The 24,819-nt window shown below is 41.0% G+C and overlaps 1 protein-coding gene and 12 non-coding genes across 13 annotated transcripts in view; 6 read left to right on the top strand and 7 right to left on the bottom strand.

Annotated features, from left to right (window-relative positions):
• The window catches only part of LOC123316297 (NAD kinase-like), a 62,064-nt gene that overhangs the window by 36,937 nt on the left and 308 nt on the right, over nucleotides 1-24,819 (bottom strand). The gene's annotated exons all lie outside the window — the stretch shown is intronic.
• Nucleotides 57-218, bottom strand: LOC123318094. The gene has a single exon (XR_006538253.1). It is a non-coding gene; the product is annotated as a U1 spliceosomal RNA (small nuclear RNA).
• LOC123318101 lies at nucleotides 1,182-1,370 on the bottom strand. Its single transcript, XR_006538259.1, has one exon. It is a non-coding gene; the product is annotated as a U2 spliceosomal RNA (small nuclear RNA).
• On the top strand, nucleotides 3,487-3,557 carry Trnag-gcc. Its single transcript has one exon. It is a non-coding gene; the product is annotated as a tRNA-Gly (tRNA).
• Nucleotides 4,122-4,312, bottom strand: LOC123318096. The gene has a single exon (XR_006538255.1). It is a non-coding gene; the product is annotated as a U2 spliceosomal RNA (small nuclear RNA).
• Nucleotides 4,845-4,916, bottom strand: Trnag-ucc. The gene has a single exon. It is a non-coding gene; the product is annotated as a tRNA-Gly (tRNA).
• Trnad-guc lies at nucleotides 5,908-5,979 on the top strand. The gene has a single exon. It is a non-coding gene; the product is annotated as a tRNA-Asp (tRNA).
• On the top strand, nucleotides 7,845-7,916 carry Trnad-guc. The gene has a single exon. It is a non-coding gene; the product is annotated as a tRNA-Asp (tRNA).
• On the top strand, nucleotides 8,597-8,668 carry Trnad-guc. Its single transcript has one exon. It is a non-coding gene; the product is annotated as a tRNA-Asp (tRNA).
• Trnad-guc lies at nucleotides 9,739-9,810 on the top strand. The gene has a single exon. It is a non-coding gene; the product is annotated as a tRNA-Asp (tRNA).
• Trnad-guc lies at nucleotides 10,491-10,562 on the top strand. Its single transcript has one exon. It is a non-coding gene; the product is annotated as a tRNA-Asp (tRNA).
• On the bottom strand, nucleotides 24,476-24,566 carry Trnay-gua. Its single transcript is given in 2 exon segments — nucleotides 24,476-24,511; nucleotides 24,530-24,566. It is a non-coding gene; the product is annotated as a tRNA-Tyr (tRNA).
• Nucleotides 24,740-24,812, bottom strand: Trnak-uuu. The gene has a single exon. It is a non-coding gene; the product is annotated as a tRNA-Lys (tRNA).

Here is a 24,819-nt window from a genome sequence, read left to right as displayed (position 1 = left end):
TTAGCTTACTAGTTTCTTCCCACAATTCCCAGTAATTTATATTTCCTTATCTAATACCGGGACAGCGCGTACGCAGTCCCGACTACCAAAAATTACGCGCCCGAGTTATCCGCATTAGGGATAATCGCAGAGGTCAGCCCGATCGAAGTGCAATGAAAGGGCCTCACTCCGGGGGAACCGCCTTATTGATCACGGTAACCCCTACGCCAGGTAAGTATGCGTTGTGCAGCTTTGAGACCGCATATACGCTTCTGGGAACAATTCCATTGAGGTACGTATATTGAGTGGCACCCTCTATTAGGACAGCTATGAAACATCGAATATATACAAGTTTTCTATCGATCAGTACCTCAATATCTTTCGGCATAAAGGTGTGATTGACTTTTAATACGTTAGATGGCGATAAAATTAAAAACCCTGATAGAAATTGAAAATTGTGTGAAACCGGGCAAGGAAAAGCACTTTTTTCGTACAAAAAAATACATTTTACGTACTAATTCCTGAAGTAGAAAATTTTTAATCGCAAGTATGTATTTTTCGTCTGCATCGGATACTGTTCCTTCGTAAACACTTTTCGTCCGCTGTTCGCTTCTTAGATACTAATACGAGAGAATTTATTTCTTCGAGAGCCTGAGATTTGATAAAAATATAAGTGCCTTTGACAATAACTGCCATTTGCTATTGTCAAATTAATTCTTTACGAAATCTGCTAGATTTTACGAGTGAATTAAGAATGTTCATATAATCAAGTGTACCTAGATGTTTGTAGCTATATGGATATGAGTAACACTCCTCAACAGATGAGCTTGGGTTTACACCACACAAGTAAGAACACTCATTCCAAAGTATGTGGGGTCGGCGAAATAATATAATTTGTACTACGGAAAAAAGTCTATATTGTCTCGCCTGCTTGCTAGCCTCGGCTATCAATTTGCAGGCTCGATTGTAATAGACAGTTTTTCGTCCTTGGTACATCAATATCTAATTAAAACAGGGTCAATGTCATAGATGGTTTGTTGTTCCTCAACGTGACATCAATCCGAAATGTTCGTCTGGCAGTAACCTCAACATTTTTTTGAATATGTACACTGCGACGTAGAGAAGACATACAGTTAATATCTTGACATTCCCGAAGTGAGGGCAAAGATGAAGTATCTTTGGTAAGATATTTGTTTAATTTTCTAAAGTGGGCCGATCCCGGAGGTACTGCAATACCGGGCCAACCCGCGACGGCGGTGGAGCAAGCCCCTAACCGCCATCAATTTCCAAAAATCAGTTTAATATACTGGCCCCGCATGCGGGGCGTATCAGATATTAAGCTGATAAGAACAGATTGAAAACTTTATTCAGAAAATAGTTTTACAAACTATTTTCTGCACGGTTCTGGCCTACGCAGACGACCTGGTGCTGGTGGCGGAGACACCAGAAGACCTACAGAGCATCCTTAACAACGTGGGTGACTCTGCGACTGCGCGTGGGCTGACATTCAAGCCTGCCAAGTGTGCCTCCTTGACACTAGACTGCAGGACACACAACACCTGCCCCCTCCTTGACTTCAGCATCCAAGGAACCCTGTTTCCGGCGCTTGGCGAGGGTCAATCATACGAACACCTGGGAGTCCCTACAGGCTACCACGTCGACCAGACCCCTGAGGACGTCCTGAGAAGGATAAGAGAAGATCTGGCGAAACTAGACGGTTCCCTCTTGGCGCCCTGGCAGAAAATCGATGCCCTCAATACCTTCGTCCTCCCCAAGATCTCTTTCGTACTGAGGGGCAGCCACGTCGAGAAGACCCCTCTGGAGGCGCTTGACAGAGAGGTGAAGAGGGCTCTGAAATCCTGGCTCAATCTACCCCAGAGAGCCAGCCCCGAGCTGTTATACCTGCCTATGAAGAGAGGAGGTGCGGGAGTCCTGCCCATGGCTGACCTTGTGGAGGTGGCCACGGTCGTCCAGGCCTACAAGATGCTGACCTGTCCGGATCCCCGTGTCCGCGATATCGCTAACGGCCAATTGTGTGAGGTCGCCCGTCGACGGATAGGTCGCCCCCCGACGCCCGATGACCTGGCGCGCTACTTGTCGGGAGATCTGTGCGGAGAGTTCGGTAGGGACGGTGGCGACGTTTCGTCCCTCTGGACAAGAGTGCGGAACGCTACGCGGAGACTCGCGAATAGACTGCCCATTGAGTGGTCGGCAGCAAGCGGAGCCCTGTGCGTGCGGTTGGGCCGAGATGACCCCGCGGGGGCTCACCCGATTGAGCCCACTGGCCGAAATCTCGAGTGGAAATTGAAGGATGCAATCCGCCAATTGTATGCATCCCGCCTGGTCCGAAAACCTGACCAAGGTAAAGCCTTCAGGTGCTTCTCGGGGAGCGCGGCAAGTAGCCACTTCATGAGAAGCGGGTTCGCAACTCGCTTCTGTGATTGGAGATTCATTCACAGAGCCAGGCTGGGCTGTGTACCCTTGAATGCTACCCGGAGGTTTGGCGACGGAGACAAGCGATGCCGTCGATGTGGCGAGCACAATGAGACCCTGCCACACGTGGTCAACCACTGCAAGATCCATTCCGCGGCGTGGCAGAGGCGACACAACGCCGTGCAGGACAGGCTGGTCAAGGCCATCCCGGCCGGGATGGGGGTGATCCGCGTCAACAAACGGGTTCCCGGTTCTGATTCCGCACTGAGACCTGATATCGTGGTGATGGATGAGACCAAGAGCAGGCTCACGGTGGTCGACGTCGCGATCCCCTTTGAGGGAGAGCCTTTGGCGCTCGAGAAAGCCAGAGACGCAAAACTCGCGAAATATGCCGCCCTTGCTGAGGAGATGAGAGCGAAGGGGTGGGAGACCACGGTTGACGCCTTGATCGTGGGTGCCCTGGGATCGTGGGACCAGGCGAACGAACCAGTGTTGAAGAGGTGCGCGGTTTCGCCGCGCTACGCGACCTTGATGCGCCGCCTGATGTGCAGTGATACCATCAGGTGGTCCCGAGACATCTACGTGGAGCACGTTTCCGGTGTCAGGCAGTACAGCCAGCCTGGCACGTGCGGCACCGGCTACACTTTGATCTTAGCCATAGGGCCGAGAAGCGATACCGGTTGCTAGTTTTCGTGGGAACTTACGGTGAATCGTGTCGATCTTCTGAGTATTAGCAAAATAAACGAGGATACATAATCCATCTATTGCCTGGGTACTCTTGATAGTATCATGGTTGTATTTAGTTTCCTTCATTATTAATAGGTTCGTATACTATATTTCCAAACAGATGGCGCTCATGCTCAATCGATAGGAAGCCCTAAATAAACCTAGTAGGGGCATAAAATGCGAACACCGTAGGGTTGGTACGACATTTACAATGTTTTCGGAACGTCGTATTACTACCACCCTCATTATAAGAGCCCGGTGTTGATGTTTGTGTCCGTTATAAGGATAAGGTACAGCCAGGATATCTATTTATTACGTCAGAGCACGTAAAGAAGAAATATGTATGAAGCATCGGTGGTTCAGTGGTAGAATGCTCGCCTGCCACGCGGGCGGCCCGGGTTCGATTCCCGGCCGATGCAGATTTTTATTATCTCATTTATTATCACATTTTTAGTTATTATTAAAGATTGTCTCGGACTTTTTGTTAACAGCAGCGACTCTGTGTAGATGTATGATACGCCTAAAATTGATTCATCTCTTCCGGAACATAATGCGTCCATAGCAAACGCTCACGCTATTATGCCACTGCTTCGATGGGCAAACTATACAGAAAAGCGAGAGGATCATATCTTTGATACAATAATGGACCTGAAGAGTGAAGTGTCTTTCCCACTGATCTCTGAATGAGTACATTAAACTTCATAGATGGTAGGATTGAAAAAATCAATAAACATTAAATTACACTCTTCGTAGTGGTTTCCACTTAATTGGTAGATCCACCTTTGTAGCCCTATTTGCCTCAAAAAAAAAGCCATAATGAAACGAATTTCATAAATATCGAGGCCAAAAACACTAACTACTCTTCGCTCTACAAGTCAAACTGGTACCACCCATGAACGTCCCTTTCTTCCATCGATGAGGAATGCCAATAATATAAACTATGAAGGCATCTTCCTTAATTTATATATCATATATTTAATTTTCTAAAGTGGGCCGATCCCGGAGGTACTGCAATACCGGGCCAACCCGCGACGGCGGTGGAGCAAGCCCCTAACCGCCGTCAATTTCCAAAAATCAGTTTAATATACTGGCCCCGCATGCGGGGCGTATCAGATATTAAGCTGATAAGAACAGATACTACACTTTGATCTTAGCCATAGGGCCGAGAAGCGATACCGGTTACTAGTTTTCGTACGAATTTATGCACAGATGTATATTTTTGATGAGTATTGCTTTAACAGTGCTTCCATCTGTTCATGAATAGATTCACTGCAATGTACTTGAAAGGGTATCTTCACACTCAACACTGATACCACCGTTTTTATCGTATAGATGGGGCAGCTGTTGAGCATCATTCCACGGCACACAAACGCTGGAATTCTTTTTCCTAATATGACACATTTGGAACTCCAAATGGTCCCTGCTCGGTCGCCATGTTTTGTAATAAATTTATTCACTGGAATGTACTTGTAAAGGTTTCTTCGCACCCAACTCTAATACCACAGATGCTGTCAGATAGATGAGGCAACAGTCATCTTCCCTCGGTACGCAGACACCTTTCAATTCTAATTTTTGCACTGAATGATCCATGTAGAGTCTTCTATAAGGTCAATTGGAGATGTTTTTCAAAATAATATTTCCTTTAACACTGAACGTAGTCCACCCATAACAAAGTGTTTGCACAACAAATTATGAAAAAAATTTTTTGCGATGGCCGGGAATCGAACCCGGATCAACTGCTTGGAAGGCAACTATGCTGACCATTACACCACCATCGCAAGTTATTAACAAGAATGATGATGTTGCTTTTCAAAAAGTAACAGTTTTTATAACCCATTTGTTAGCTTTACTGCTTCGTTAACAGTTTTAATTGAGATTTTTTGTTCTTCTTGCATATATCAGAGAACTTGGAGTAGAAAGAATCTTCAGTGATGGCGTATGATGATGCAATTTTCTGTTTCTGTTCTCACACTGTATTTTTTATTAACCTTGCCTTTTCTTCTTCTGTTCATTTCACCAATTAGATGTTATTTGGGATTCTCTCTGAACTACGTCTGAAATCTTCTGGGTTCCTTTGATTTAGGAATATTTCTTTTTTATTGCAGCTGTTGATCTGATACCTGATACCTGGGATTGCTGTTTTCGAGATCTCCACTGATCAGAATGCCATCCTAATTTTTAGAGTTAAAATTTCGTCAGGTGTCCATCGAGTCAACGTTTGCTATTGTTTTTTGTTGGTTTTTCTGACCTTGGATGTTGGGTGAATTTTATTTCACTGAGTTTGAACTGCCCACGGTTATACACTCGAACGAGCGGACTTTCAGGTAGGGTAGTTTTCACCTTTTTTCCGTTTATACGGTGAACAAACCGGATAATTTTTAAATTTCTCCGGAATTCACCGCAATAGCGTCTGACTAAGTCAGAAATAGGTAGTATCTAAGTCGAATCTGCGGATGGGTTGAAACTTCACAGCGAACTATCCTCTGGGCCGTTTCAGACTACTCCTGCTTGTGCTCGCCCGTCTTGGTATTGCCTAGTATAGGCTGGTATGGCTCGTCTGATTTGCAGTCTTGTTCTTATTATCACTGTCCATCTTGTCAAGCTTCGACTTGCTTGTTTTCGTAGACATAACAAATAAATAAATATATAAATGTATAAATAAACAAACGAACACATAGATAGATCAATACAACAAGGAAAAGAAGATGGAAATGCCTACTCATGAGAATTGGCTTTGAATGTCACATTTTTCCGCAGTATAATCACAAATCCTCGGTAGTATAGTGGTGAGTATCCCCGCCTGTCACGCGGGAGACCGGGGTTCGATTCCCCGCCGGGGAGGATTATTTTTGAATTATTTCTCTGATTTTAGGTCCTACAATGAGCTACACGTTCCAATGCGTTTCTACCTTCATCCCCTCTGCTACTCATATTTTCATTTTTATTCGATCCCACTCTTTATGTATTTCGCAGAATTTTTTTTGAATCTTTTTTCTTATAATAAATATTTTTCATCAATGGTCGAATCTGCAGATGGGTTATAACTTCACAGCGATCTATCCTCTTGATTTTGTGACAATGTATTAATCGACATAATGATATCTTTCTTTTTCGTTTTCAATCCTTTTCTCAGCATGCATTGTGAGTTTTTTTTCACAGTTACAGTTGTAGATCAGCGTGGCAGAGAGAGAATTTTTCTTCGTATACTTCAATATTGAAACACTGGTTGGATATGCGAGAATCGTATAGCCCAAATTCTTGCTTGGGGCTTTGAATGTCACATTTTTCCGCAGTATAATCACAAATCCTCGGTAGTATACTTTATTTACAAACTCCTAATACATACATCTCCTGACTAATAGGATACTTATGACACTAGGTAACTAATTATTTTCTTAAGCCTAAATATCACAGATCTACATTGAAATTACAACTAACTAAATAAATATATACATTTCAGTGTTCTTTCATTCTCTTCATAAGGATTTGGCTTGTTGACATTGCCACGCTGTATGAACACTTATTTAGCAAAATAGTCCACTCCCTCTCACTGATTCCCATTGACTTCATAATGTTTTTGAGGTGAGTATCCCCGCCTGTCACGCGGGAGACCGGGGTTCGATTCCCCGCCGGGGAGGATAATTTTTTAATTATATTTCTTATTTTAGGTCCTACATTGAGCTACACACCCCAATATGTTTCTACCTTTTTCCTCACTGCTACTCATATTTTCATTTTTGTTCGATCATATTCTTTATGAATGTATGTATTTCTCAGTATGTTTCTCATGTCTTTTTTTGATAATTAATATTTTTCATCAATGGTCGAATCTGCGGATGGGTTAAAACTTCACAGCGAACTATCTTCTGGCAGTTCCACACTACTCGTGCTTGTGCTCTCGCCAATCTTGGGCTTGCCTAGTAGGCTGATAAGGCTCGTCTGACTCGCAGCCTTGTTTTTACTATCATTGTCCACATTATCTCAGATGCTAGTCAAGCTTTGACTCGCTTGTTTTCGTCCACATACCTCGAGCAGCTCGACGAGCTTAGCGACGAGAAGCAGAGCCACTCAAGCCACAGGCTCGCGCGCTGTCTGTAGGCTCCAGTTATCGTCCATATCACTCGTTAGCCACCAAAGTTACACGAGCACGAGAAGTGTGGACAGGCCTTTACAGTTACATTTGTAGATCAGCGTGGCAGAGAATGTTTCTTCGTATTCTTCAATATTGAAACACTGGTTCGATATGCGAGAATCGTATAGCCCAAATTCTTGCTTGGGGATTTGAATGTCACATTTTTCCGCAGTATAATCACAAATCCTCGGTAGTATATTCATTTATTTTTCTAATATTTATATTTACACATAAATTATCCTATTCCAAAATAACTATGTACAAACAAATATGTGACACTTTATGTGTCACATATTTGTGTTATATTTGGGTTATAACTTCACAGCGATCTATCCTCTTGATTTTGTGACAATGTATTAATCGACATAATGATATCTTTCTTTTTTGTTTTCAATGCTTTTCTCAGCAAGCATTGTGAGTTTGTTTTTACAGTTACAGTTGGAGATCAGCGTGGCAGAGAATGTTTCTTCGTATACTTCAATATTGAAACATTGGTTGGATATGCGAGAATCGTATAGCCCAAATTCTTGCTTGGGGCTTTGAATGTCACATTTTTCCGCAGTATAATCACAAATCCTCGGTAGTATAGTGGTGAGTATCCCCGCCTGTCACGCGGGAGACCGGGGTTCGATTCCCCGCCGGGGAGGATAATTTTTTAATTATATTTCTTATTTTAGGTCCTACATTGAGCTACACACCCCAATATGTTTCTACCTTTTTCCTCACTGCTACTCATATTTTCATTTTTGTTCGATCATATTCTTTATGAATGTATGTATTTCTCAGTATGTTTCTCATGTCTTTTTTTGATAATTAATATTTTTCATCAATGGTCGAATTTGCGGATGGGTTAAAACTTCACAGCGAACTATCCTCTGGGCAGTTCCACACTACTTGTGCTTGTGCTCTCGACGATCTTGGGCTTGCCTAGTAGGCTGATAAGGCTCGTCTGACTCGCAGCCTTGTTTTTACTATCATTGTCCACATTATCTCAGATGCTAGTCAAGCTTTGACTCGCTTGTTTTCGTCCACATACCTCGAGCAGCTCGACGAGCTTAGCGACGAGAAGCAGAGCCACTCAAGCCACAGGCTCGCGCGCTGTCTGTAGGCTCCAGTTATCGTCCATATCACTCGTTAGCCACCAAAGTTACACGAGCACGAGAAGTGTGGACAGGCCTTTACAGTTACATTTGTAGATCAGCGTGGCAGAGAATGTTTCTTCGTATTCTTCAATATTGAAACACTGGTTCGATATGCGAGAATCGTATAGCCCAAATTCTTGCTTGGGGATTTGAATGTCACATTTTTCCGCAGTATAATCACAAATCCTCGGTAGTATAGTGGTGAGTATCCCCGCCTGTCACGCGGGAGACCGGGGTTCGATTCCCCGCCGGGGAGGATTATTTTTTAATTATATTTCTTATTTTAGGTCCTACATTGAGCTACACACTCCAATATGTTTCTACCTTTTTCCTCATTGCTACTCATATTTTCATTTTTGTTCGATCATATTCTTTATGAATGTATGTATTTCTCAGTATGTTTCTCATGTCTTTTTTTGATAATTAATATTTTTCATCAATGGTCGAATTTGCGGATGGGTTAAAACTTCACAGCGAACTATCCTCTGGGCAGTTCCACACTACTTGTGCTTGTGCTCTCGACGATCTTGGGCTTGCCTAGTAGGCTGATAAGGCTCGTCTGACTCGCAGCCTTGTTTTTACTATCATTGTCCACATTATCTCAGATGCTAGTCAAGCTTTGACTCGCTTGTTTTCGTCCACATACCTCGAGCAGCTCGACGAGCTTAGCGACGAGAAGCAGAGCCACTCAAGCCACAGGCTCGCGCGCTGTCTGTAGGCTCCAGTTATCGTCCATATCACTCGTTAGCCACCAAAGTTACACGAGCACGAGAAGTGTGGACAGGCCTTTACAGTTACATTTGTAGATCAGCGTGGCAGAGAATGTTTCTTCGTATTCTTCAATATTGAAACACTGGTTCGATATGCGAGAATCGTATAGCCCAAATTCTTGCTTGGGGATTTGAATGTCACATTTTTCCGCAGTATAATCACAAATCCTCGGTAGTATATTCATTTATTTTTCTAATATTTATATTTACACATAAATTATCCTATTCCAAAATAACTATGTACAAACAAATATGTGACACTTTATGTGTCACATATTTGTGTTATATTTGGGTTATAACTTCACAGCGATCTATCCTCTTGATTTTGTGACAATGTATTAATCGACATAATGATATCTTTCTTTTTTGTTTTCAATGCTTTTCTCAGCAAGCATTGTGAGTTTGTTTTTACAGTTACAGTTGGAGATCAGCGTGGCAGAGAATGTTTCTTCGTATACTTCAATATTGAAACATTGGTTGGATATGCGAGAATCGTATAGCCCAAATTCTTGCTTGGGGCTTTGAATGTCACATTTTTCCGCAGTATAATCACAAATCCTCGGTAGTATAGTGGTGAGTATCCCCGCCTGTCACGCGGGAGACTGGGGTTCGATTCCCCGCCGGGGAGGATTATTTTTTAATTATATTTCTTATTTTAGGCCCTACATTGAGCTACACACCCCAATATGTTTCTACCTTTTTCCTCACTGCTACTCATATTTTCATTTTTGTTCGATCATATTATTTATGAATGTATGTATTTCTCAGTATGTTTCTCATGTCTTCTTTTAATAATTAATATTTTTCATCAATGGTCGAATCTGCGGATGGGTTAAAACTTCACAGCAAACTATCCTCTGGACAGTTCCACACTACTCGTGCTTGTGCTCTCGACAATCTTGGGCTTGCCTAGTAGGCTGATAAGGCTCGTCTGACTCGCAGCCTTGTTTTTACTATCATTGTCCACATTATCTCAGATGCTAGTCAAGCTTTGACTCGCTTGTTTTCGTCCACATACCTCGAGCAGCTCGACGAGCTTAGCGACGACAAGCAGAGCCACTCAAGCCACAGGCTCGCGCGCTGTCTGTAGGCTCCAGTTATCGTCCATATCACTCGTAAGCCACCCGAGTTACACGAGCACGAGTAGTGTGGACCGACCTTTACAGTTACATTTGTAGATCAGAATGGCAGAGAATGTTTCTTCGAATACTTCAATATTGAAACATTGGTTGGATATGCGAGAATCGTATAGCCCAAATTCTTGCTTGGGGCTTTGAATGTCACATTTTTCCGCAGTATAATCACAAATCCTCGGTAGTATAGTGGTGAGTATCCCCGCCTGTCACGCGGGAGACCGGGGTTCGATTCCCCGCCGGGGAGGATTATTTTTTAATTATATTTCTTATTTTAGGTCCTACATTGAGCTACACACTCCAATATGTTTCTACCTTTTTCCTCATTGCTACTCATATTTTCATTTTTGTTCGATCATATTCTTTATGAATGTATGTATTTCTCAGTATGTTTCTCATGTCTTTTTTTGATAATTAATATTTTTCATCAATGGTCGAATTTGCGGATGGGTTAAAACTTCACAGCGAACTATCCTCTGGGCAGTTCCACACTACTTGTGCTTGTGCTCTCGACGATCTTGGGCTTGCCTAGTAGGCTGATAAGGCTCGTCTGACTCGCAGCCTTGTTTTTACTATCATTGTCCACATTATCTCAGATGCTAGTCAAGCTTTGACTCGCTTGTTTTCGTCCACATACCTCGAGCAGCTCGACGAGCTTAGCGACGAGAAGCAGAGCCACTCAAGCCACAGGCTCGCGCGCTGTCTGTAGGCTCCAGTTATCGTCCATATCACTCGTTAGCCACCAAAGTTACACGAGCACGAGAAGTGTGGACAGGCCTTTACAGTTACATTTGTAGATCAGCGTGGCAGAGAATGTTTCTTCGTATTCTTCAATATTGAAACACTGGTTCGATATGCGAGAATCGTATAGCCCAAATTCTTGCTTGGGGATTTGAATGTCACATTTTTCCGCAGTATAATCACAAATCCTCGGTAGTATATTCATTTATTTTTCTAATATTTATATTTACACATAAATTATCCTATTCCAAAATAACTATGTACAAACAAATATGTGACACTTTATGTGTCACATATTTGTGTTATATTTGGGTTATAACTTCACAGCGATCTATCCTCTTGATTTTGTGACAATGTATTAATCGACATAATGATATCTTTCTTTTTCGTTTTCAATCCTTTTCTCAGCAAGCATTGTGAGTTTGTTTTTACAGTTACAGTTGTAGATCAGCGTGGCAGAGAATGTTTCTTCGTATACTTCAATATTGAAACATTGGTTGGATATGCGAGAATCGTATAGCCCAAATTCTTGCTTGGGGCTTTGAGTGTCACATTTTTCCGCAGTATAATCACAAATCCTCGGTAGTATACTTTATTTACAAACTCCTAATACATACATCTCCTGACTAATAGGATACTTATGACACTAGGTAACTAATTATTTTCTTAAGCCTAAATATCACAGATCTACATTGAAATTACAACTAACTAAATAAATATATACATTTCAGTGTTCTTTCATTCTCTTCATAAGGATTTGGCTTGTTGACATTGCCACGCTGTATGAACACTTATTTAGCAAAATAGTCCACTCCCTCTCACTGATTCCCATTGACTTCATAATGTTTTTGAGGTGTTCGTTTTCCTCCGTTCTTATCACCTCCCCATAGCTGCCTATCACCAGGATTCCAAGTTTCACTGGACAATGATGTATTGCGTCCAGTTCACGTACCAGATTCAGGTCTCTTGTTATCCTGTGTACGTTCTTGCTGTCCACCTTTTCTACTCCATTTATTTCGTAGCGGGTTCTCTTTATTTGTTCTTGCAACCTATAGTTCTGTATGTGGGCGACCGAAATCTCCAACAGCACAATCTCATCCGGTTGGTGTAATTTGATGAAGATGTCTGGCTTGTTGTGGTGTAGTCTTTTCTCTGTTAGTATTGGGCCCCCAGCTCTTATTGTGACGAGGCGGTTGCCATGGTGGAAATCCTCATTCAGGGTGGCTCTTCCAAATTGCAATTTCTCCCATACATGCCTTGGTGCACAGAAACCGTTCAGCAGAGCCTTCAGCACCCAATAGACTACGTTGTCGTGTCTAGAAGTGTATGCTGGAATTATACATGAGGAGCTGACATGGTAAGCTGTTTCCTCATGTTGGCAGCCCCTTCGGCAACGACTTCTTTTTCCAGCTGTTCCTCCCAATCCGTGGATTTGTTCCTCCGCCGCGGAATGAAGCAACGTCCACCTCCAACTATCCATAAGGGGGGAATTATAGGCCGGAAAGTGAATCCTAGTTGTTTCCTTAGCTACAACTTTGCCATAATGCATGTTATTCTGCCATTCATTTTCTAATTGTTCTAGATACTTTTCGTATATGAATTTTTTCATCACTGCACAGTTTTTCTTCAAGTTGTTCTCGTTGTATTGTGCTGGAGGACAACCATATTTTTCTAGGATGGCTTCCTGATCACTAAGGGGGTTCCTCCATCCTGCCCGTTGCAACTCCTCGTACATCCTTCTTGTCTCTTTCATCTCGGGGTGGGATTTTAAGTATATGCCTCTTCTGATGTACTGAATTTCGGCCTCCAGTTCTACCGACCATAACCCCATTCCTCCTCTGCTGGCTGGGAGGTATATGTGTGCGTTTGAGGATGTTTTTCCTTTCAGGTTTGTCTCCACTAGTATCTTTCTAATTTCTTTATCCAAATCTCTGCATCTCTTGAGAGTGGTTGTTCTTTTCTCGTTCGGATATATGTTTCCTAATACATATATTGCACTTGGAATGGCGGTGCTGTTGAATAACTTTGCCTTCTGGCTTGTAGTAAGTTTTGAGTTGCAAATTTTTGTTGTTAGTTGTTTGATTTTCTCGGTAATTGTTTCAAAATTGTTCTGAGTGTCCCTTTCTAGTTGTTCTAGGCCTAGGTACCTGTATCCCCTCCTTATTTCAGGCAGAAATGGTGGCTCCCCATCCTCCATGTCAAGGTCTTGTTGTGTCCTGCTGTAAAATCCACATTTGTCCTCATTCAAAACCAGTCCTAGTTCCGCTGCACTCCTTCGCAGTTCCTCTGTCAGGATTTTCAGTCCTTTTTTTGTTGTTGTATGGCACTTGAAGTCATCCATAAATGCCAAAATGTCAAATCGGCCTCTAGTTTCTTTGGTTGTTCTTGGGTCTGTGGTAATATGGTGTATGATGCTTGCTGTTAGTAATATGAATAGTAGGGGACTTATCGTATCACCCTGGTAGACTCCTCGCTTTATGTAAATAGGCGTTGTTTTATCTTTGCCTACTCTCACTCGTATTGACCACAGTCCCATTAGGTTTTTCAATAGTTTTTTAATACTTTCCGTTAGTGGTAGCCTGTCTATGAGTCTTTTCAGTTGACTATGGTTAATGGTATCATAGGCTTTTTGGAAGTCATACCAGGCTGAGTAGTGTTTACTTCTCTTCATTCTGGAATTTTGTGTTATAGCCTTGTCTGTCAGCATACCGTGAATTGTTCCCCATACATGTTTTCGTGCAAGCTGTTGTTTTGGTATCCAGGGTTCAACATTTTCCAGTAACATTTGAGTGATTGTGGCAGTTAGTATCTTGTAGTCAGCATTAAGTAGTGCTATGGGGCGGTAATTAGCTACATTGGTTTCGTCTCCTTTTTTATGAACAAGAATAACCTCTGCTCTGCAATCGTTCTCTATAGGTATATATTCGCCTTTTATTGATTTGATTATAAATTCTTCCAGGTGTGATTTAGCTGCAGGTAATGTTTTGTATAAATACGTTGGAATACCGTCTTCTCCAGGAGACTTCCATGGCGCTGCTGATTTGAGTGCTTGGTCGATCTTACTAGAAATTTGCTGGGGGTCGTATTGCCACTGATAATCCTGGTCTTTACATTTCTTCTGAAGCTCAAGTAGCCATTTGTTAAGGCACGGTGTATTTGAGGGTTGCATAGTTTTTCTATACATTTGAGTGAAATACCCTGTAACAACATCTATTTTTGGTGGATGCGCTAATTCCTTCTCTTCTAAAATATTGACTGATGGTGATTGTCTAAATTTGTTCCTTATTTGCTGGGTTTCGTGTCTCGATTTTTGTTGTTCCAACCTTGTTGTTAGGGTTTTGATCCTGTCTTCATTCGATTTTATGTATTGTGAAGGTGACATCTTAAGCTTCTTCATTTGTATCGCTTCTTGGGTTAGGTATCGAGGTAGATTTCGTCCTTTCCAGTTCTGAATTTTCTTTGCCCTGACATTGCAATCCTTCAACTTGAGTATCTTACGTTCCGTTGCTAGATATTTTGGTGGACTGTAAGTTTTGTTATTGATTTTTGTTTGCAGTAGGAGGCCGGCAGTGTAAATTAATTTTTTGCTCTTAAGTCTGTAATCTACCTGGTTCATGTTTAGTTCTTTTAATTGGTTGATTTTTAGGTGTAGGATTGTGTTTATGTTTGCTATAACCTGTGCATTCTCAGATGTGGCCAAAAATTTTCTTATCCTTTTTCGGTGTTTTCTTACTGTGTTAAGAATTCGGTCGAATTCTACCTGTAAGCCCTCATCTACTGCTATGGGGGGTTCTTGACAGTTTTCTTCCAATTGAAAGTCTGGCTCTAACCTATTGTCAGTAGGACAAGTTATCTCTTCTTGGGGTAGTTGTATTATTTGATCAATTTCCTCATCGTTACCTGCTCTGTTTGTCTCTATCGTTTCGGTGTCGTTATGCATTTCTGGGGCATCTTTCATGTAGTAGATGTTCGGGTGTGTTTCTCGTAGTTTCGTAGCAATTGCTTTTTCAGACCTGTCAGGAAACTTATGTTTGATTGCTTTTATTCGTTTACTTATTTGTTGTTCTGTCCTATTGGAGTATTCGATCACCAGTTGTTGTATTTCTTCCTGGGTCCATTTGTTCGGTTGACAGTTGGGGGCACTGTTGTTTTTGAGTTCTAAGCATTTTTTCTTTATAGCTGCCAAGGATCGGTGTGGGAGGTTGCTTCTAATGTTTTCGTGGTCTTGTTTAGTTATATTACTTCCTGCTTCACTGAGATATTTGCGGAGGATTTCGATTTCTTCGAGTTTCCAGGTGGCCATAACCTCAAAATTAGTTTTTCGTCTATAGTTCTTAGGTAAGACGGTGATTCACTGTTCCAATACGTTGACTTTTTCTGCTTTCAGTCCAGAAACAGTTATAACTACGGATATTTTAGCTGAAGGACTTGAACACGGGCAATTTTGAAAATTTTCCGGAGCTCACTTCTTTCGCTTCTAAAAATCGTAGTATAGTGGTGAGTATCCCCGCCTGTCACGCGGGAGACCGGGGTTCGATTCCCCGCCGGGGAGGATTATTTTTTAATTATATTTCTACATTGAGCTACACACCCCAATATGTTTCTACCTTTTTCCTCACTGCTACTCATATTTTCATTTTTGTTCGATCATATTCTTTATGAATGTATGTATTTCTCAGTATGTTTCTCATGTCTTCTTTTAATAATTAATATTTTTCATCAATGGTCGAATCTGCGGATGGGTTAAAACTTCACAGCAAACTATCCTCTGGGCAGTTCCACACTACTCGTGCTTGTGCTCTCGACAATCTTGGGCTTGCCTAGTAGGCTGATAAGGCTCGTCTGACTCGCAGCCTTGTTTTTACTATCATTGTCCACATTATCTCAGATGCTAGTCAAGCTTTGACTCACTTGTTTTCGTCCACATACCTCGAGCAGCTCGACGAGCTTAGCGACGACAAGCAGAGCCACTCAAGCCACAGGCTCGCGCGCTGTCTGTAGGCTCCAGTTATCGTCCATATCACTCGTAAGCCACCCGAATTACACGAGCACGAGTAGTGTGGACCGACCTTTACAGTTACATTTGTAGATCAGCGAGGCAGAAAATGTTTCTTCGTATACTTCAATATTGAAACATTGGTTGGATATGCGAGAATCGTATAGCCCAAATTCTTGCTTGGGGATTTGAATGTCACATTTTTCCGCAGTATAATCACAAATCCTCGGTAGTATATTAAGCGTTTATTTCATGTCATTTTACGCTACATACATTAAACTGTGTATCCTAGTAAAACGAATAAACTATTGTAAACATGTTTACAAAACTATTCACCGGCTGCGTCGTTCGTCCGTCCACAGACAAAAGGGGAGTAAACACATATAAGTATATAACAAACAATAATAAATACAACAATGAGTAAATATACATAACAAAAACAACAAACAATCTTTGCTATATGACTAGTTCTTATCTATCACAGGTAGTAGGTTCGTTCATTCTCTTCATTAGTAGGTTGCTGGTTGAGACTGCCACGCTGTACGTCGCGTGGTTGAGGAGATTTCTCATGCTTCGATTGGAAACCTGTAGTTTCTTCTTCATTATCTCACAGAACTGTTTATGCTCATCGGTCGCAATCAATTCGCCATAACATCCGACTACGAAAATTGCCAATTTGACTGGGCATCTGTAGGTTGCTCCCAATTCTGTGACAATGTTGAGGTCTCGGGTGGTGTTTGACAGGTTGAATTCTGTTATGTGCTTCACGGAATTGACGGCATACCTAGTTCTTTTGAGGCGTTCTTGATTCCTCCAGTTCTGGATGTGGGAGACCGCCACTTCGATGATGAAGATTTCGCTAGGATTCGTGAGTTTAACAAGGATATCTGGTTTGTTGTGATAAAGCCTCCTCTCAGTCAAAAGCTTTTGTCCTGCCTGGATACTCACTTTTCTGTTGTTTGCCTCGAACTCTACTCTACACGTACTTTGTCCGAACTGGAGATTCCTGATATAGTTGTTCGGGGCTCTCAGACTCGTCAGCAGCGTTTTAAGTGTCCAATACACCACATTGTCATGCCGGGTGGTATATTCGTTGCAGATACATGAAGCAGAGTATAGTGGTGAGTATCCCCGCCTGTCACGCGGGAGACCGGGGTTCGATTCCCCGCCGGGGAGGATTATTTTTTAATTATATTTCTTATTTTAGGTCCTACATTGAGCTACACACTCCAATATGTTTCTACCATTTTTCCTCACTGCTACTCATATTTTCATTTTTGTTCGATCATATTCTTTATGAATGTATGTATTTCTCAGTATGTTTCTCATGTCTTTTTTTGATAATTAATATTTTTCATCAATGGTCGAATTTGCGGATGGGTTAAAACTTCACAGCGAACTATCCTCTGGGCAGTTCCACACTACTTGTGCTTGTGCTCTCGACGATCTTGGGCTTGCCTAGTAGGCTGATAAGGCTCGTCTGACTCGCAGCCTTGTTTTTACTATCATTGTCCACATTATCTCAGATGCTAGTCAAGCTTTGACTCGCTTGTTTTCGTCCACATACCTCGAGCAGCCACAGGCTCGCGCGCTGTCTGTAGGCTCCAGTTATCGTCCATATCACTCGTTAGCCACCAAAGTTACACGAGCACGAGAAGAGTGGACAGGCCTTTACAGTTACATTTGTAGATCAGCGTGGTAGAGAATGTTTCTTCGTATTCTTCAATATTGAAACACTGGTTCGATATGCGAGAATCGTATAGCCCAAATTCTTGCTTGGGGATTTGAATGTCACATTTTTCCGCAGTAAATCACAAATCCTCGGTAGTATATTCATTTATTTTTCTAATATTTATATTTACACATAAATTATCCTATTCCAAAATAACTATGTACAAACAAATATGTGACACTGTGTGTTGTAGATCAGCGTGGCAGAGAATGTTTCTTCGTATACTTCAATATTGAAACATTGGTTGGATATGCGAGAATCGTATAGCCCAAATTCTTGCTTGGGGCTTTGAATGTCACATTTTTCCGCAGTATAATCACAAATCCTCGGTAGTATATTCATTTATTTTTCTAATATTTACATTTACACATAAATTATCCTATTCTAAAAATAACTATTTACAAACAAATATGTGACACTTTATGTGTGTTCTGTGTTTTCATATCTAAGTGGCGTCTCGGACCAACCCATCTCTGCCATCCCTCAATCTCCGCATCAGCATATTGGTGGTGGAAACTGCGACGGAGTAGCTGGCTTTGTTTTTGAGTACTTGTATATCCCTCTTTCCCAGGCCTATCTCTCTCATAATGGAGCAAAAGTTGTTATGCTCTTCTGTATGAATGATCTCCCCAAAACAGCCGACGACGAAGACCCCCAGCTTCACCGGGCATCTATAGAGGTTCTCCAGTTCAGTGACGAGATTAAGATCCCGTTGCGCCTCTTTGTAGTTGGAAAAATCTAGTTTTTTTGAGGAGTTGACTGCATACCGAGCCCTCTTCAGTTCTACTTGCTGTCTGAAATTCTGTATGTGCGAAACTGCTACCTCCAACAAATAGATTTTCTCCGGGTCTGATGTTTTGACCATTATGTCTGGTTTGTTGTGGTACAGCTTTTTCCCGGTTAAGATTTTGTGTCCAGCTTTAATTTCCAGGTTACGAATTCCGCAGCATAGGGTAGCCTTTCCGAACTGAAGGCCACGCTCCAACTCGTAAGGGGCACCCAATCCCCTCAGCAGAGTCTTGAGCACCCAGTGGACGACGAAATCATGCCTCGTTGTTATGGCACGAGTAGGACAGGCACAGGCTACATGGTATGAATTTTCGTCCGCTTCGCAGCCCAGTTGGCATCTCCTCCTGTTGCTCGGATTTGCCCCTAGACCGTGCAGTTGTTCCTCGGCCGCAGAGAGCAGAACACTCAGACGCCAGCTATCCATGTTGGGTGATGAATTGGCCGGGAACAGGATGTTGGGCTCCTTGAGAACATTTTTCGCGTAAGAGAGGTTAGATGACCATTCCTTTTCTGTCGCCAATTGGTGTTTGTGCTTTATCTTGTTGATGATATCTCTTGTGCACTTTTTGAGTTCCACTTCTTCTGGTAAATCTTTCTGTATGTCGTATTTTTCCAAAACATATTCGAAATCAGATATCGGGTTTCTCCAGCCTGAGTTTTTGAGGGCCTGATATGACCTAAGGGCATCTTTCATTTCTGAATGTTTCTGTAAATATATCCCTTTTCTTATGAACTGCAATTCGACCTCCAGTTCTATAGGTCGCAGTCCCAAACCCCCTTTTTGGGTTGACAAATATAACCGTGCATTCGATTGAGTTTTACCTTTGATGTTGTTCTCGGTTAAAATCTTTCTTATTTTACAATCTATTTCCCTACATTTCTTAAGGGTAGAAGATCTTTTCTCAGCGGTGTAAATGTTGCCTAATACATAGCTGGCTGCTGGATTCACCGTGGTGTTAATTAGCGATATCTTCTGTGGTGTTGTCAGGTCAGAATTGGAAATCTCTTGCACTTTTATCTCGATCTTCTTCTCGATATCTTCATAATTTTCGATGGTGTCCCTCTCCAACTGGTGCAACCCCAAGTATTTATAACCCTCTCTTATTTCCGGCAAGAATGGAGCTGAGTCGTTGTCCTCCTGATTATTGAGATCTCTTGTATAGTATCCACATTTTGCCTTGTTCAGTTCCAGCCCAATCTCCGCTGCTCCCTCTTCCAGCTCTCTTGTTATCATCTCCAGGGATTTTTTGTTAGGACCGTGGCATTTGAAGTCATCCATGAATGCTATCAGTTTATGTTTCCCTTTTGAAGTCCTATTTATTTGTTTGTCAGATTTTATATGACTGATGAGACCCCCTGTTATCAACTCGAAGAATAACGGGGATGCTGGGTCTCCCTGGAACAGGCCCCTTCGAATAGAGATCTCTTTGGTCATCATCTTTCCAACTCTAACTCTTATTGTCCACTTAGACATCATGTTTTTCAACAATACTCTGATCCCGAGATTAATTGGTAGACAGTCTATAAGTCTTTTCAAGTCTCGATGATGGACTGAATCGAACGCTCTACTAAAATCATACCACGCTGAATAGTGTTTGGTTCTTCTCAACTTTGCTAACTGGGATATACTCTTATCTAGCAGGAATCCGTGCACAGTGCCCCATATATTTTCTCTAGCCAATTGTTCTGGTGGAATCGCCCATTCTGGCAGATTTTGTTTTATTATTTTCGTCGGTAGTATAGTTTTATTTGTCTGTTACAGTCTCATACATTGCATTACTATTAATTATAATGGTACTTATGAAACTAACAGTGTACTGTCGTCTTTTTCTGAGACATATCTGATGCCAGTCGCCCCCAGATACTCGAGAGTGTGCACTCCTGCGGAATTCATGTGTATAATACAAACATATATCACAGCTCATAATACAAACAACTGTAAACACATAAATACCTGTCAAAAAACTAAAATACAGTGATACACAAGAAAATATAAATATAAAATATATAAAATATAAAATTTCTATAGTGGTGAGTATCCCCGCCTGTCACGCGGGAGACCGGGGTTCGATTCCCCGCCGGGGAGGATTATTTTTTAATTATATTTCTTATTTTAGGTCCTACATTGAGCTACACACTCCAATATGCTTCTACCTTTTTCCTCACTGCTACTCATATTTTCATTTTTGTTCGATCATATTCTTTATGAATGTATGTATTTCTCAGTATGTTTCTCATGTCTTTTTTTGATAATTAATATTTTTCATCAATGGTCGAATTTGCGGATGGGTTAAAACTTCACAGCGAACTATCCTCTGGGCAGTTCCACACTACTTGTGCTTGTGCTCTCGACGATCTTGGGCTTGCCTAGTAGGCTGATAAGGCTCGTCTGACTCGCAGCCTTGTTTTTACTATCATTGTCCACATTATCTCAGATGCTAGTCAAGCTTTGACTCGCTTGTTTTCGTCCACATACCTCGAGCAGCTCGACGAGCTTAGCGACGACAAGCAGAGCCACTCAAGCCACAGGCTCGCGCGCTGTCTGTAGGCTCCAGTTATCGTCCATATCCATGTATCGTACCATATCGTAAGCCACCCGAATTACACGAGCACGAGTAGTGTGGACCGACCTTTACAGTTACATTTGTAGATCAGCGAGGCAGAGAATGTTTCTTCGTATACTTCAATATTGAAACATTGGTTGGATATGCGAGAATCGTATAGCCCAAATTCTTGCTTGGGGCTTTGAATGTCACATTTTTCCGCAGTATAATCACAAATCCTCGGTAGTATACTTTATTTACAAACTCCTAATACATACATCTCCTGACTAATAGGATACTTATGACACTAGGTAACTAATTATTTTCTTAAGCCTAAATATCACAGATCTACATTGAAATTACAACTAACTAAATAAATATATACATTTCAGTGTTCTTTCATTCTCTTCATAAGGATTTGGCTTGTTGACATTGCCACGCTGTATGAACACTTATTTAGCAAAATAGTCCACTCCCTCTCACTGATTCCCATTGACTTCATAATGTTTTTGAGGTGTTCGTTTTCCTCCGTTCTTATCACCTCCCCATAGCTGCCTATCACCAGGATTCCAAGTTTCACTGGACAATGATGTATTGCGTCCAGTTCACGTACCAGATTCAGGTCTCTTGTTATCCTGTGTACGTTCTTGCTGTCCACCTTTTCTACTCCATTTATTTCGTAGCGGGTTCTCTTTATTTGTTCTTGCAACCTATAGTTCTGTATGTAGTATAGTGGTGAGTATCCCCGCCTGTCACGCGGGAGACCGGGGTTCGATTCCCCGCCGGGGAGGATTATTTTTTAATTATATTTCTTATTTTAGGTCCTAAATTGAGCTACACACTTCAATATGTTCCTACTTTCTTCCTCACTGATACTCATATTTTCATTTTTGTTCAATCACATTCTTTATGCTTGTATGTATTCCTCAGTAATTTTTTCATATCTTTTTTGATAATTAATATTTTTCATCAATGGTCGAATCTTCGGATGGGTATCTTTACAGCGATCTATAAACGTATTCATCGACAGAACGCTATAGGCGCTACACTGATGAGCTACATCTCCCAATCTGAATTATACATCCTTTTCACATTCCACTCACAAAAAATAGTTTTCATACCCTCGACGTGAAGAAACAATAATATAATAATGCACAATTTCGAGAAATATGCAAGATGAAGTGTTTTGGCAACCTTACCACTTCACTCACACCATTTAACACTAAATATACCACAAACAATTCATTATCGGTTTCCAAACTCCGGCCAACTTTGTCTTGAAAACAAAGAAGATTAGGCATTTCAGGAGTTGAAGCTGCATTCAGTTTACATGATTATCCGTTTATCTCATTTGTTCTCCAAATTATTCCAAAAACTAAAAAAGCAAGTTCATCGAGGTATCTTGAAATTCACTTTTTGATATGATTTACCAATGCAGCAAATCATTCAGCAGTGAAAACAATACCCACCAAAAAAAAATTAAAATTACAGAATCTTTAAGGCATCCCACATGATATTCACTTTCTCTCACAATAAGATGAAACAATCAGCGAAAAAAAATTATAAAAAGAATAGCAAGTGACGGCATAGATGCATCTCAATCGATCAGATGGGGTGCTTCACAAAAATTGAAAAAAAAATGAAAAAACAGATTCATAATAGCATCACACATGACCCACGAAATTAATGAAAGGACAATTGGTCAGGGGTGATACTTCACAAAAAAATAAGAAAAAAAAAAGATCACATGAAGACATCTCATATAATCTTTATGCTAGATGTAGCATAATGCATTAACCCAATTTCGATGAGGTACTAAACAAAAATAATAAGTATTGAAAAATTAAAAATAAGAACTGAAGAACTGAAAACGACAGTTTCATAGTAGCATCGCACTTAAACCACAAAAATAGAAAAAAAAAAGATCTCATAAAGGCATCTCACATAATCTTTACTTTCGAGCAAATGCATTAAACCAATTTCGATGAGGTACTAAACAAAAATAATATTGAAAAATTGAAAATAAGAACTGAAGAACTGGAAACGACAAATTCATAATAGTCAGAAAAAATATCAGCAGAAATTAGTGAAAAACTCATCTCACATTATTTCTTCCACTTTGCATTACAACTGTCAGCTGTCAATCAGAAGAGCCAAAAATAATTTAGAAAGAACAACCGGTACAATTAATTGAATCATCTGCTCACTTTTTGGCTATTGATCAATCAATCTGCTGATTTCCCAAATTTCAAACTATATATAGATAATTGAAATCCTCATGTCTCTCTTATATAAATATATATCGTCATCTATATATGCTTGTTTAATATTTTACTTTATCAGCCATAATATACAAAAATTACTAGAACCTAGTAAATTCATTCTACTGCACAAAATTCTGATTATTCGAATGTTTCAAAGGTTCAATTTCTTTCTAGCCCAATTTTGAGCTGGTGAAAAACTGATAGAAAATGTTTTCCATAAATAATTTTCAATTCGATTTTGGAGTTTCCAGGAAAACTGTGAATTGAGTGAAATATTGATTAGATGAGATGCCGCATAAAATTATCTCATAATTCCTGATCAGGGGTATGGTCCGTATATTATATTCTTTATTCTGTAATTCGTCAGACCATATACAGTATGTCTGTATGTCTAATTCCTGAAAATGAGGTGAACATTTCCAGAAACTTCGTGAAATGACCTGTAGCCACAGCTACCTTGCTTATATTCTGACAAATGGAGTAGCCACCTGTCCTTTCAGTCCATTATTTAGAATTTTCGTTCTCATTTTTGCGCGCTTGCTCCTGTATGTAATTTTCGAATTTTGAACCGAAAATTGTGTTTAAAAGTTGGCTTGGATAAAAATCCAAAAAGGTTATTCAGCAGCAGCAACGTTCCGGTTCAGTACCTGGATTGAGGACCGAAGTGGTTATGAACAAGCGCGCAAAAGCTCTTAACTCTACGTCAGCTCCCAATTCAGAATGTAAAATTATTGAATTTGTTTCCGCTAACGACAACTGACAAGTGACAAGTACGACGCTAACTGCTATGAAGTGCATGGCATGACAATTACGGACCATAACCCTGCTTTCACAAGTAACTTATCTACTGCCACTAATCGAAACATCCATTGTAGGTGTAGGTGAATATTTTCCTACTCTGATCCATTTCCATAGTCTTCAACAAGAATAATTTATATCCACAATTTGACAGCTTTTCATCACTCCATCAAAATTTCTTGTTATCTATGTATATGGAGAAGTCCCCTGGATTTTACACGTTTTCCGTCACTCATTCATTGGTTGTTCAACACTTTCAAACGAAAGGTTCAAAGAATTCCGTAAATAAAAAAAGTTTCCTTCGGGCCGGATTTGAACCAGCGACCTATGGATGTCAATTATCTAGTTCCTCTACAGTCCACCGCTCTACCAACTGAGCTACCGAAGGTTCAACAACAGGGACACAATCTCAACTTATGAAGCCAGATTCATAAATATTCGTTTTGATAAATAATAAATTGAGCGACATTCTTTCCATATTTTCGTTCCGATAATTCGCGTGTTTGCCATCATGAATGATAGTTGAATTACATTGATTACAACTGACGTGAAAAAAAGTTACGCCCGAGCAGGGACTTGAACCCTGGACCCTTGGATTAAAAGTCCAATGCTCTACCGACTGAGCTACCCGGGCTGCGTTA

Source organism: Coccinella septempunctata, chromosome 7, assembly GCF_907165205.1.
Source record: "Coccinella septempunctata chromosome 7, icCocSept1.1, whole genome shotgun sequence".
Lineage (NCBI taxonomy): Eukaryota > Metazoa > Arthropoda > Insecta > Coleoptera > Coccinellidae > Coccinella > Coccinella septempunctata.
Note: the sequence above shows the minus strand (reverse complement) of the source record. Positions and strands in the feature narration are given on the sequence as shown.